This window comes from Lissotriton helveticus, chromosome 12 (assembly GCF_964261635.1).
Source record: "Lissotriton helveticus chromosome 12, aLisHel1.1, whole genome shotgun sequence".
NCBI classification, from domain to species: domain Eukaryota; kingdom Metazoa; phylum Chordata; class Amphibia; order Caudata; family Salamandridae; genus Lissotriton; species Lissotriton helveticus.
The window spans coordinates 821,384,171-821,397,925 of record NC_136073.1 but is presented as its reverse complement, the minus strand read 5'-3'; the positions used below and the strand labels follow the sequence as shown (position 1 = coordinate 821,397,925).

The window sequence follows — 13,755 nt, the reverse complement described above, 5'->3', positions numbered from 1 at the left end:
AAAGCGGACAGCACCTTCATTTAGAAGGCCTGACGGCAGCAATCTTGTCCTGTTCTTGTACTCGCCCTCCTCCATCCTCCTCCCTATCCCACCCCACAGACTACACCCAGGGAATACTTGAAATGCAACTCGGAGGGTAAGAAAAACCAGAAATAAAAAAGTTAAGCAGAGGGTAAAAGCTTAGGAACTTGTGTGTCATTTAGATCTGGCAGTTTGTAAATCAGTCAGCGCCATGAAGGTCCTGCCTCTGCCACCCCAGCAGAGAGCTGCCCATCATGAGAAGAGATCCCTTTTGACTTGATATCTTTCAACTAAAGTATTCCTGCTGACATGGAAGGCATATTTCAGAAAAAAACTTTATCAGAGGGTCAGGCCAGCATTTCTTTGTGCTTTACAGTAACAAACCCCAGGGTGTGGATTTATGTACACGAAAAAACACGTTTTTTTTTTAAGGGGGGGGTGCGCAAATCATTAGTAACTTTTTTTCACCGGGACGTTATTCCTTGCATGGCTGACCCAGGCAGGAAAAATACAATTCTATATTGTAACAGATGAGCGGCATGAGGCTCCACCACTGAAAACCTGGCAATTTCCCCGACCTTTAAATGAGATCTGGGAACCATGGGTTAGGCTGAGAGGGACATCAGTGGGATGTCAAGCTTCTACCAAACCTTCAAGTGTCCAGGGATCTTCTCATGGGGAACAAAACACGGCGAACAAAATGGCTCCAGCAGACGATACTAAAATCTGAACTGTAAAGACAAAGGAAATCAATGCAATGTTTTCTATTTTTACCTCTTAAATAGATGAGACAGACAGGTGGATTTAGACAGATAAATAGATAGAACCATGCAGTGGTTATTTTCAATGTAAGTGAAGATATCTGAAGGTTGTGATTATAAGAAAGATTATACTGGAGAAAAAGGAAAGGATTACAAGTAAGAGGATAAATTCTGCCCCATGCAAATACAAGGGTAGAAGGAGGGTTTGGAATTATAGCTGTGAAAAATAAAGCAAGTTTCCACCTTACATATTATGCCAGGTTTGTCTTATTTAGAGCGATCAATAAATGCCTTACCCCTGGATGACACCATTTAAAGTCTGTAATAAATAAATCCCCCACTCCCTTGATTTTCACATCATTGATTACAAAATATATATATGCTCTATTCTTTATTGTGAAGCGGACAACCGAGTCAGAAACGAACCAATTTTAAATACTGCTTAATTCCAATGTTGAATACTGCAAGTTGTGCTGTCGCTTGTCAGGGTCCATGTAAACGCGTGATCCGCGGGGAGAAATATCAAATAATGTAACATTCAGGACCATGGGCAGGCACTGCAGTTTTACAGAGAAAGCAAATCTTAAGTCAAGCTTTAAAGTCTTACGTGCTGGATGGCAGTGGACTTCATGCTCCTACAGGGTAGTAATTGTAAAGGCATTTCTCAGGCGTAATTATTTTATCAAATGTGATTATGTAATTACTCCCTTTTTTGTGAGCCTAAAATATATTATTATAATACTGAGTAAATGGTGTGGAGTTCAGTTTCACATAAAATAATGCATGAAACTAACCAGATGCAAAAGCACTATATAAGAAGCAACCTAGAAAAGGAAGAGGGAAACACAAAAAGTGTGTAGATCTAACATGTCACTTATATTCTAGAGAGCAAATATTTTATAGTGGAGGGGGCTGTCACCACTGTCGATGCTTCTAGGGGCAATGAGCGCATTATGCGGTGGCACCATAGAGGACTCTCAAAGTCCCTGGCTGTGTGTAAAAGTGGCACCAGAAGAGTGTACTGCTAAACACTACCCGTTTCACATGGAATTGTTCGGGATCACCAGTCTGGACTATGAGGGGTTTGGTAAGTTAGGTGTGGAGGACTAATTACCAATTGGGAATTTTACCAGAGTACAGAATCCGACAGGGCATCAGGGGCACTAGCACTTCACTAGCTAAGGCACAGGCACTTTAAACAGCTAGTAAACTGTACAGTACATGGTAGCTTGGGGACAATCTTAAAGAAAAGCAATAGGCGGGCGCAGAACAATTGCACTTAACTTTTGGGACCTTTACCCCACTGTTTGACCTCTGCATTTAATTGCCATGTTTGAAAAAGTGACTGCCTGCTTAACTCGGTAGCCATCAAAGGATAATTCCCAATACGAATAGTCTGCATTAGGAAGCTTCTAGTTACCTTTACACTTTCTCGATATTATGTTCTTGGAGCAACTTTGCTTATTGGGGCATATAGACCTCGCTTATGTTGTTTCTACTCTCATTTTATTAATTGTATTTGGTTTTTTTTGTTTATTTATTACGCACGTTGCATGGTGTATATGCATTGCAATGGTTTTAATTAATTAAGCAATCAAATGAATACATTTGTTTCAGTGGATCTTTTACTGTCTTGGCCACCTTTATTAAAACGAACATTTTCATTCAATTCTACCCTCAGGGTGGGGTTTGTCTGAAAGAAATGTTTCTAGTCAGGGTGTTCTCAACAAAAGCCTACCCTCAGTAGGCCACTCACCATACTTTACCCAGCATGCCCTTTCTAATTGTCATGTAGCATCAAATAATCTGCTAATTCAAGAGCAGAACCCTTCACCAGCTCAAAACTTTGTCTCCTTACTGTGTAGTTCACCTCTTTAAAGCCGGGAGCTCGTCACACACCATGCTGCCTCAAAGACCAGGAATTTCAGCCCTAGGTTAATCGCCCCAGCCCCCCACTTTAACCCCCAAGCACAGTTTATCTGCACAAAAGCAAACGTGGCATCTCCTTTCATGGTGGGTGACCACCCAATTAAATCCAAACCCCATCATTAGAACAGTTTATGATTAGAAATGGCATAATCTGGATGCAACCGCGGGAGGGTGGTAGTAAAAGAACTGCACCCATAGGAGTATCCTATGGAAAGGCACATGCCACCTTATGTAGGAAGTTGATGCAGCAATGTGGATGGGTTGAGGTGAGGTTCCATCTAATAAACATTGATGTTAGCATGATACCCCCCCCCCCTTTACCTATTTGGGGAATGGTGATCTTGACCTCTCCAACTCGCTTAGATCCCATAATACTAGCATGCCTGCTTTGGGGGGGAACTCCTAACAATAGTGTGTTTATTGTCAATTATCACCATCCACGGTCTGAATTTAACATTTCAGGTGGGAAACATTAAAATGATTACAGTCCTTTAATCCCAAGCAAAGTGTTGTTCAGCTAAAACATGGAGGCTGAAAGCAATGCCACAGGAAAGGGGGTTTTGATTTGTATGTCGGCGGATACAGGCTACGGGCACTGGTTCACCTCATTGTAGCATAATCCATGAAATGTCAACATACACTGAGGAAGATGTGTATTAGAACAAGAAGATACACTCAACACAATACTGAAGTAGAAAAAGGATTGAGGGCCATGTAATCATACTCTCACAGTCCCATTTCCTCAGGAGTAACTATAAACACAAACAAAAAGTGTTCTAACGGTCACAAAAACTAATGGTTGGACACATAAAAGGTGGTTTTCCATGACTAAAGGATTCAGATGGCAGTGCCTGGAGGTTCAGGAGACCTCTGTGCAAGAAACAAAGACTGCATAGCACCGGGACTTAGCGAGGAGCTGTGGCAAACAACCAGTGGCTATGCATTCATGCGGAAACATCTGGGTGGTATTTAATCTTGTACTGTGGTGGTAGGGTCTCTGTTGAATGATGTCACAGTAGATCCCACAACCTCAGCTGACATCAAACTAAGCAATATTCTTGAGTGCCGACTGTTAGTGATTGTTAACTTCAGAACAAGGAAAAAATCATGTTTGCGCTGAACTAGAAGAGGAAAAGACACTGTCAAAAACTGCAATCTACAGGAAAAGTTTCTTACAAATCCTCTTCAAAATTCCTGTAGCCCGTGGTTAAAGTCAATGCTCCCATCTTAATACCTGCATTCCATTTTTCTATGGTCAAATTCCTTTTTTGTGCTTACACAATTAACTTCCTCTACTCCGCTGGTAATTTCTCTGTATGAATGTACACTCTCATCCCTGCTTGTCTACCAGAAAGCAGAATGAATTTGTAGTCCTAATAGCGGGCCGGAGTAGATGGTTCCTCTATCGAGTAGTACGGATTCTCTCAATTATCATCAATTGTCATGAGTGCGCTTACACACTTACTACTTTCAAGCACCCTTCCTGGAAGAGGACCCTAGGGTACGAGGCCAAACCCTTTGCCTAAGGCCTAGGCCCACCTCCCTACATACCTCTGAGCTGTAGACGGTACACCCTGAAGGGCCACGAAAGCAACCTACCTGGGGCGATGAACCCACTTAGCCCATACAGGACATAACATTTTAAAATAAAATAAAACATAGCTGATGTATTCTGGTATGCAATGACAAAACACTTCAATTCCCCGACGTAGGTAGTAAAAAATTAAATGCACACGACTGACGTCAAATGTATGCAATGCTGGTTCTAATTCAAAGGTTTTGCACTTGTCCAAGGCAATGAATCACACGACCGTGACGTAAAACATAAATTAACATGCAATGTTATCTAAAATACATTTACTATATATATTCTGCAGTCGCATGAACCATGGTTAATGGCCCCTCCACCATGATCAATCACACAGCTGTAGCCTTTGAGCAGAATACTTTAAGGGGGGGTGAACTATTGAAAATCACAGCCCCCACTTGAGCACAATAAGGAAAACCCGCGCCATCATCCAAATGTTCACCTGGGCCAGCAGTAAACATGAATCTACTGTGCCTCATGGCTCAACCCAGACCTAGAGCGAGTATCAAGTGCACACACAGTGTTCTCTCAAAACATCTGCAAAGCCCAACGTCCTGAAATACCTGTGGAAGCTGGGAGAGGGTGGGGCGACCGAGAGCAGAGGGCAGCTGACAGCCTGTTCCGACGCTCAAGGACAAAAGTCAAAATGGCCTACAGATCAGCAACCAAAGCAGATAGCAACTCACTGCCAGCAGGATATCGAGCCCTGAACAGGAAGGCTCAAGGGCAAAGTCGAGAAAAAGGGACAAAAGCAAACAAAGCCAACAGCACTATAAGCCAACAGCACTGTAGCTAAAACGAGACCTTGGTCAGAATGCTGCAGGCAGGGCCAGGTTTTAAAGGGGGGCAATTGTAATGAAAGGGTAAAGCTGGATTTCACTTCAAGCCAACACCCCCCTCCTGATATGTTCACCCAAAGTCTGGAGGCTTTCTAGGTCTCGCCTACCCGACGATGGAAGCTGTCTGGCCTCGAAAGCCTTGCTGTGTGGCCTTACCATGGACTTGCATACGGCTTGGAGCGCTCCCTTCCTGTATCGTAACGCTTTTACTTTTGGCTATGTTGTCACTCTCATATAGTAGCTGGCTTGCCAGCTTCCTCATATGGTGTTTGACCCTTTCCTGGAAAAGATCCTCTTTACCGTCCTTTCAATTGTGTCCATTCACTTTTTCTTTCTGGTTAAACATGGTTTTCCAGCTCTTTAGCCCCTGTGTTTCTTCCACCCAGCCTGTACTACAAGTTGTTCTCCCTGGTGTACGGCTTTGTCTCTCTCCCGTGCTACTCCCCTTCTATTCTAGGTACTCTATCCCTTGTGCGCTTCTCTTCTCGACCGAGTTGCTCTCTCTCGTGTGTGGTTCTCCCAGAACCTGTGTTGCCTTCTCTTGTGTGTGCAGCTCTTTCACTCCTCACAACCCAGCTTCACTTTTATTTATTCCCCAGCCTCTTATTTTAGCTTTTTAATAATATGCGGACACCACCATGTCTGCTCCAAACCCACATTGTGCTTTTTTATAATATACATATTAACATATATCCATACACACACATATTATATATACATATATACACACACACACATATACACTTTTTTTAAACAATTTTTTCGCAGTTCCCATAACACTCCCCACAGGATCAGCTGCACTAGCTTTACTCCCATGGTGAAGCAGTGCTGTGTAAGCTTCCCCCGTTGAAGGTTACACGGTACCGCAGCACCACTGGGGTGATACTATTGTGGCAGCTCCCACAATAATACACACTACTCATGGCACTAAGATTTTTTATTTTTATTTTTTTACGTTGACCTCCAGTTGGTCAGGACAACATTGTGAATTGCAAACCTATCAATAAAAGGGAAGATTGCCACCTTCAAGTAACACATGTAACCACAGACTTAAGTTTCCCTCTCATCTACATCACTCAGAATAGCTCAAGGACAACAACCCCATTATTGATCGGCAGCCATTAAAATAGTCTATACATTCTGAGCTTTCACTGCCATCACAATAAGGTGGGCAGCCACACAGCTTAAACCTGGAGGGCTGCCCGATCATCGCGAGTGGCATTTATTTTCCACTTCAGATTCAAGTGGGGAATGATTAAAACACTGGTAATTAGGAAACGCAGGAGAACAAAACAGAGGCCAGCACTCATTTGGACCGAGCACTGAGATGTGTGATTGCTGTATCGCAAGGTTGGACAAGGCCACCTTGTCAAATAAACTAAATGCCCCTTTAGGTTTTGATACAAAGGTGAGCCTCAGGCTCGGGTTCCGGATATGCACAAAGTGGCACCCGGATTTCCGCATGGATGCTTCGCTTGTGTCCAATTTTACAAAACATTTAGTAAAGCATGCTCCTTGGCTGCCTGCCTGCCGCTGTCGAGCCTTTCGCTCTGGCAATCGCTCGACGCACTCAAAAAAGCACAGAAATGAAAATGGAAAAAGCCGCGGCGCTTGTAGTGAATCCACAAAGACCCTCCTTTATCTGGGCGAGCAGACAGCTGCGGCGAGGCTCCAGGACTTTTTATCGGCTCCCAGCTGCCCCGGCCGGCAGATAACATTATAACCTCAGAAATTCCCCAGGGACCGCTTCAAAGAAACCAGGAAAAGGGAGAAACTAGGCAGGTATGGAAAAATCAAGGCTGCCAAAAACAGCTGGGTACGCACCGTGACTTACTGCCTTTCACTTTCCAGTGGGGAAGACGAATGTGGCCTGCATAACCCAGTTTTGCAGTCATGGCAGAAATATGCGGGGATCATTCCGAGATAGAAAACACACACATGGAATCAGTGATCTACTGCTGGGAGAGAGTGCCTCCCTCGAGCCGAGTACTAGCAGCTCGTGTTATTCAATTTACAAAACCTACAAGCAGGCTCGCCACTTTCCTATTCCTTTATATTTGGAGGGCACGGCCTCCCAAACAGGTGCACCTGGGCTACTTGATCACCACTGTCGACGGTACCCATGAATAGGATTCATACTGTAGCATCTGCATGAACCAATAATATTTAAGTTCGGTCAATGGCACTTAAAAGCGCAATGACTGCACTTTCTTTGGATACAACGCTTCAAAAAGTGGTCTACACTTGCAGGGTAAAAAAGAAGCAGAGAACTCAAGATAGTTCCCAAATTTTGCGGGAGAGCAGCTCCTGTATAGAGCATCCTACAACCCCAGGGGCACACTGAATCTGCTCACCTCAAATGTCTGCGTTTCTATCAAAGTTTTTAAGCATAGGATTAGCACAGTGTTATCCACGCCAAGCCGTAAATTACAAAAGCCTTTTACCACTCTAGGCACAGTATTTCAGCTTTGGATTGGTAAAATACCATACTCTTGCAGCGTGAATGCTCACCTCTAAAACGACAATAGACACCCCTTAGATCGCATGCACACCTCCACAACACTACTACATGAAGACCAGAAAAAGTAACCACGTAGTCACCTCCACACGTGCCCACCGCACATGAATCAATGAAACTCAACAGGTTGTGGAAGGTAAGATTACTGTATGTTATATAGAGGTCGAAAGCTAGCACAATATAAAATAAATAAAAAACGAGTGCCACAAAAACAGTTCAAGAAAAAAAAAAAACGCGCCTCAAATCCAATCCTGATTGGTGGAAACAAAAAAAGATTTAAAGCCACGGAGTCTAACCCCTGTTGAGCTGCGTGCCGGTAATTAAGCTGTTTTGTTTTCAGCCTAATATCACCAAAAGAGGCACCTTTTTAAATATTGAAACAAAATCCACTCAGGCTTAAAATTGACTGTTTTAGCTTAAACACGCCAAAACTCTGAAAACTACATACAAAACCTGAATGTATTGAAAAGAAAGTTTTGACAACCTCCATTAATTTAATAGTCCATCTGTCCACAATATTCAAGTAAGCAATAAGTAGTCAACAGTGCCAGAAATGGAGGGATCCAGTCCAAGAAAGAGGCATTCGTAACTAGAGTTACTGAGGTTTACAATCACTTAGAAGCAACTTGAAGGCGACCAGTGATAATAGGAGGTTGTGAGGATTTATAAATAATTGAAATAACATTTGCCGGAGCCTTCCATGGTATTGGGACAAAATTGGACTGGTGGGGTCAAGTGGTAGGCCGCCTCCTACTGACCAATAGTTAGGAATTTATAAACAGAAAAGAAGTGAAAAAGGTGAGTAAATTAAGTTTGAAAAAAAGGGTACGGTTCTATTGTAGGAAGCACACCCTCTAAGCAAACAGAAACACAGGGCTTGCAAAGAAAGAAACGGTTTGAGCTAAGCAACGGGAGCAGGGAAGAGATCTGTTAAAGTGGCCACATTAGGAGGAAGGGGCTTTAGCTGCAACGGACTGCGGTAAGCAGAAAACGTCAGTCTTCAATATTTTCTACCTCTGTCTGACTTAACCTTCCACAGCCTCCCCTTGAAATCCACTGCCCCACCTCTGGAGCTTACATCGCTCCCTATCCTCGTATGGACCTAACCTCTAACACAACTCTTTACATCACTCTTGGCTATTTTGTCCCTGTGGTCACTCCACCTCAGGGTTTCCCACTCCTCTTACTTCCTAAACCATAATCCCTCAAGTTCTCCCTTAAGGCCGGCTATCCTAAACACTCCTTCCTTTCTCTCATATGGCTTCCTTACTACAGTTAGCAGAAATGTTCTTCCTTTATTCTGTGTTCTCAGTATCCACTGACAGTGACTGGCTTGAACTGTTGTCATTATCCTTTCGACTTTGGGCCTTCGTTGGTTACTTGCTGTTTTATGTAAGGAGTTATTCAAACCCCGCAAGTTGTTTCTTTGTACTACCAGCTGATGCCTATTCAGTTGAGCTGTCTTAATAAAAACAAGACAAACTTTGTACTTCCATTTTTAAAGTAAATGTGCGGTAAGAGGATAGAAGTTCAAAAAACATCCTTAAGTCTCAAATACAAGAGATTGCTCTTCCAAGCTCAACAGACACACAAGTTAAAACTAAGATGTGTGTGTGTGTTCAATCCATAAAATAACAAAAAATACCTGGATTCTACCAACTCTTGTCGTCCTACGTTCTCATGATCCTGCATAAAACCATTCTCTCTCTACCTCTCCTAGATGGACCGAGATATTCCCAAAGAAGTAAGGGTACCAGGCATGGGGAGATCAGGCAAGTGCATTGCATGGACATTTTGTTGCCATACGGAAAGAGTCTATGGAATAGTGTGCTTAAATATTTTCAGATCAGGTCTAAGATGTTGATCGGAACCTTGCAGCAGAAACCGCTGCTGCAAGGTACTGGTGGGGAAATGCTGTGTTAATACTTCCAAATGAGAGGCAAGAGGTTGTGAGCCAGGAGTCTGTCAATGCTTTGTGGTGCGCTTTTTTCAACTTCCATGTGATGTATGCACCCACAGCTACATGTGTTTAGCAGAAAACATTCTGCAAAAAGAAAACGAGACACACCCATTTATTTCTGCGCTCGTATACACAAACAGATCCCCAGTGTTGGCCATATTCACCCGAAATAACCGCTCACACAGAAACCAGCTATTCAATGGATATTGCTGATCGGTGGGAACAAGTCACCTATTGTTTTATATGAAATTTTTACCGGGGTATCAGCCATTGCGTTACGGTGATATATCCATTATATAGGGCCAACAAGGCCATCCTTCCTTCCTCCATTCCCCACTAGTCACACACAAGTGGGAAATAAACTATGCCTTCTATTAGCTATACACAACCTATGGCAATTAAAACAAAAAAAATGTTTTAAGTTAAAGGTTAAAAAAAAAGCGCAATGAGGCATTCATGTGCCTGTACAATCACGACTGCCTGTGTACACTTCAAGATACTACAGCAGACACTGTTGCCATAGATGAACGCGAGTACATAAAAATGTGAGGGGCTTTATTATTATTTTTTTTTAATTAAAATAAAAAAAACACAGAATAGCTGCCATTTTAGAAAAATCTGTAAATAAAAAAAAACACTTTATGTTTAGAGATAAGTACAGCCCAGAAGCAAACTGCAGCTAGGCAGCCACCCAAAAAAATGTATTATAATAAATAAATATTTTTTTAAAGAACAAGTAATACAGGGGAAGCAACAGTGGAAGGGAGGGGGATTGTAAATGCTGATGTGCAGCAAGAGTTTGGGGGCAACAGAAGAGCTAGCTGGAGAGTGTAAATGTTAAAAAATAAATTGATTAAAAAAAAACACACTGGATAGCAAGCTGGCGTATGACACCAACACCGAGCGCACAGGGATAGGGATTTCATTGGGGGAGCAGCAGACAAGGGAGAAGACAGAAAACTCATGCAATCACCTAGAGAGCTAACGAAAAAGAAATTCCCACAATGTAAGAAGTGGAAGTATGCATTTCATTCAATCAAATCTATGGTAAATAAATTATGTACAAAGGGAATGGACAAACCAGGAGAAGAACAAAAGCAGTTGAAAAAGAAGCAAGGAACATAGTTTGACATAAGGGAAAACCAATGATAAGCAGCAGGTTCAGCCAAAGCTCAATGATATTAGGAGTGTTGTCCACTAGAGGGCTTTAACAACAGACAGCTTTCCTGTAGGCAAGACATAATAGACTGAATAAGCATTGAAAAGGGGCAACAAACGGTAATTTCTTGAACATAATCGGAGTCACTGTCACTCAGACAAAGTGATATAACAACTTCTTGTTCTCAAATTTTAAAATCCTAATATTAAACCAGAAACACATTTTAACTACAACTGACAAAGAACAATAAACATATTGGGTATGACTATTTTGGTATTCTTTTGCATGCTTGCTGGCTTCCCCCTCAACATCCCAAACAGATTGTAGGGTCTGGGCTCTTTGCCCTCCCGGGCTCCTGTTTACCATATTTAGACACTCTAATCAGACTCTCATACCTCTACAGGCCAGGATCTCTCACTTGCATCCAAAACTTCCACTGGTGAGGCGAACCATGCAAGAAATGTTCAAGGGCCTTTACTCTATTTCCCTGGGCTCCTTAAAACCTAGCTCGAAGTCAATGCAAGGGACAAATGTAACCGGCTCTTGGAACATACCTTATTGTATCTATTTTACAAACAAGAGGAGGGAATGATTTGAATGCACAATAATTTTAACATGAAGATATGTAATTTTGAGGAGACAGTTTTAGGCGTAAGCATTAGACACCAGTTTAGGCACTGAATCGGGGTTGAAGGTTTATATAATATTTTCTGTTCATTACAGGGCCTTGGCTTGCTTGTAAGCTTCCCTCACCAACCCTTCACTACCTCCCGGGGAATTACAAAGCACCGTCTGATCTTGACTCCTCAGAGTGGCTACGCTGATGGGACCTTTACACTTACTTACCATTTCTCGATATCCTTTACATCTAGTTAACAAAGAAAGTAAAGGTGAAGGACAAACAAGTTGCTTACCTTCGGTAACGCTTAATCTGTTAGAGACTATCTAGCCGTAGACTCCTTAGCATAGACCGGCACCCAGAGGTACTGCTCAAAATGTTTCTGGATCCAATGGGACGCCTGGGTTTAATTCTAAGGTAAGTAATCTGGGACTAGAATTCGATCAGATCGAGAGGTGATGGGCGTCATCCTATGGCATCTTCCCTCACATTCAAGTAGAGCATAGGCCTAGAGCTTGAGCCCCAAACCCTGTGGTATTTTACAACCTTACACACACCCTACCCTTGGCCAAGACCTCATCTTGTTCAATAACCTATGTTTTAATTTGCAATAACTTAATTACATTCCTTCAACAAAAACAATACATGTACCTTAACACCTCCATTTCCTTTAAGCCACACACAAGGAGGGGTTGGGCTGATCAGCTTTCCAGATTAGACTGCCCTGACTATATGTCAGGGCTCGGTCTGTAATGATAAACCAGTCAGCCGATTCCAGCTGCTCCTGATCAATATTTCAGGACTTAAGCGAGGGCTGGTTGTTTAAGTGCGGCTCCTGCTTCGCACGTGTGTGGGATTCAGTGAAGTATTCTTGCCCTCAAGACTTTAGCTTTTGTTGTTCCGTGTGGACTCCGTAAACATTGCGCTGACAACTTACCAGTTTCAACAGTTGAGGCTTTCTCCCTCTCCTAATTTGACCCATATACCATATTAAGTTTGGACCCCACTCATACATATAAACAGTGGCTTTGGCCTCATAATACAGGTGACCCTAAAGGTGGGTAACACCCACTGCATGCCATTTCTCCGTAATACTTTAATCTTGAAGCACCACAGCATCACCATAACTTGTTTAGAGCAAGTATCCAAAAATCAAGCACTTCACTCGACACCAGGCATAGAGGTCAAACTACAATTAAAATCCTTTCAACCATGCAATTTGAAAGGAAGCTAAAGAACCCGATGCAAATCTGAATGATTAACAACCATCTCGGAGGTACAAGGTGCTATAAAAAAATGCAAGAATAGAATAATGTGTTCGTTTTAAGAGGTTTCGAGACCCAAGTATGTACTTTCTTGGTAGTTAATGTTTTGTTACAAATGTATGTTTACAAAATTTGCTTTTTCTCTGTAAAACCATTCACAAAGGTCTTGTCTATGTTTCAATACAAGGGTGGAGCCTTGGCGAAGCTGGGACAAACATCTGCCAGAAACTTCTGATCTCATTTTCTGCACAAGTTGCTTTGCTTACAAAGCACAGGCTGATTACTCTCTTAATGAAACGTCTTTTGTTACCTCCTAAACAGTGAAAAGCCTTTTGAGCAACCCGATCTACTTTACTTCTGTAGGGAAAAGGTCCCTTATCTTCGGCAGCTGAGATTGTCTGCCATGGGGAGCTGGGACTTTCATTTATTCTAAAAAGCAAATATTCAAGTTTAAGAGGAAGCAATTATCTTGTACCTCCTGGCATACCTCTAGGGAGTTCGGTTAGAGAAAAAAGCACAGACTGACTCTAGCCAGTACGTATCCAGGCAAAATATAAACTTTACCTACTAATCTTAGGTTTCTTTAAATACTCCATCCACAAATTTGGAAAAATAGAGGTGGGGTTAGGTCAATGACTGGAAAATTCATTTCCAACGGCACGTCATTTGGGAAAGGCATGTAATGCTTGGTGTACAATGTTTTTGTCCTCTATGTCGATTGAACAACAGCAATGTCATATGCCATGCAAGAGGCTCAGGTTCAAGTGCTTTTATTTAAATTTGCAGATGACTCCATTAACCTGTCAAATTCTCAAAGAACATGAATTTGTCACACCAGCGAGAACTGGCAGTCCAGACCTGCAAACAATTTAACATGTTAGCTCAGTTAACCGCAATACAAAGAAACAAGCTTGTGTAATGAACAATAATAATAATAATAATAATACAGCATTTTGTAAAGCGCGAACAGCTACCTCACTAGGAGGTGTCCCGGCGCTAGAAGAACACAGTTGACCTAGAGGAAAGAAGAGAGGGAGTTTTAGCGGGGTTGAGTGAAGAGCCAAGTCTTTAGCAACTTCTTGAAGCAAGGTTCAGA

General features: G+C 42.3%; 1 protein-coding gene across 3 annotated transcripts in view; it reads right to left on the bottom strand.

The window, feature by feature from the left end:
- Nucleotides 1–13,755, bottom strand: part of CGN (cingulin) — a 222,679-nt gene that overhangs the window by 144,781 nt on the left and 64,143 nt on the right. The gene's annotated exons all lie outside the window — the stretch shown is intronic.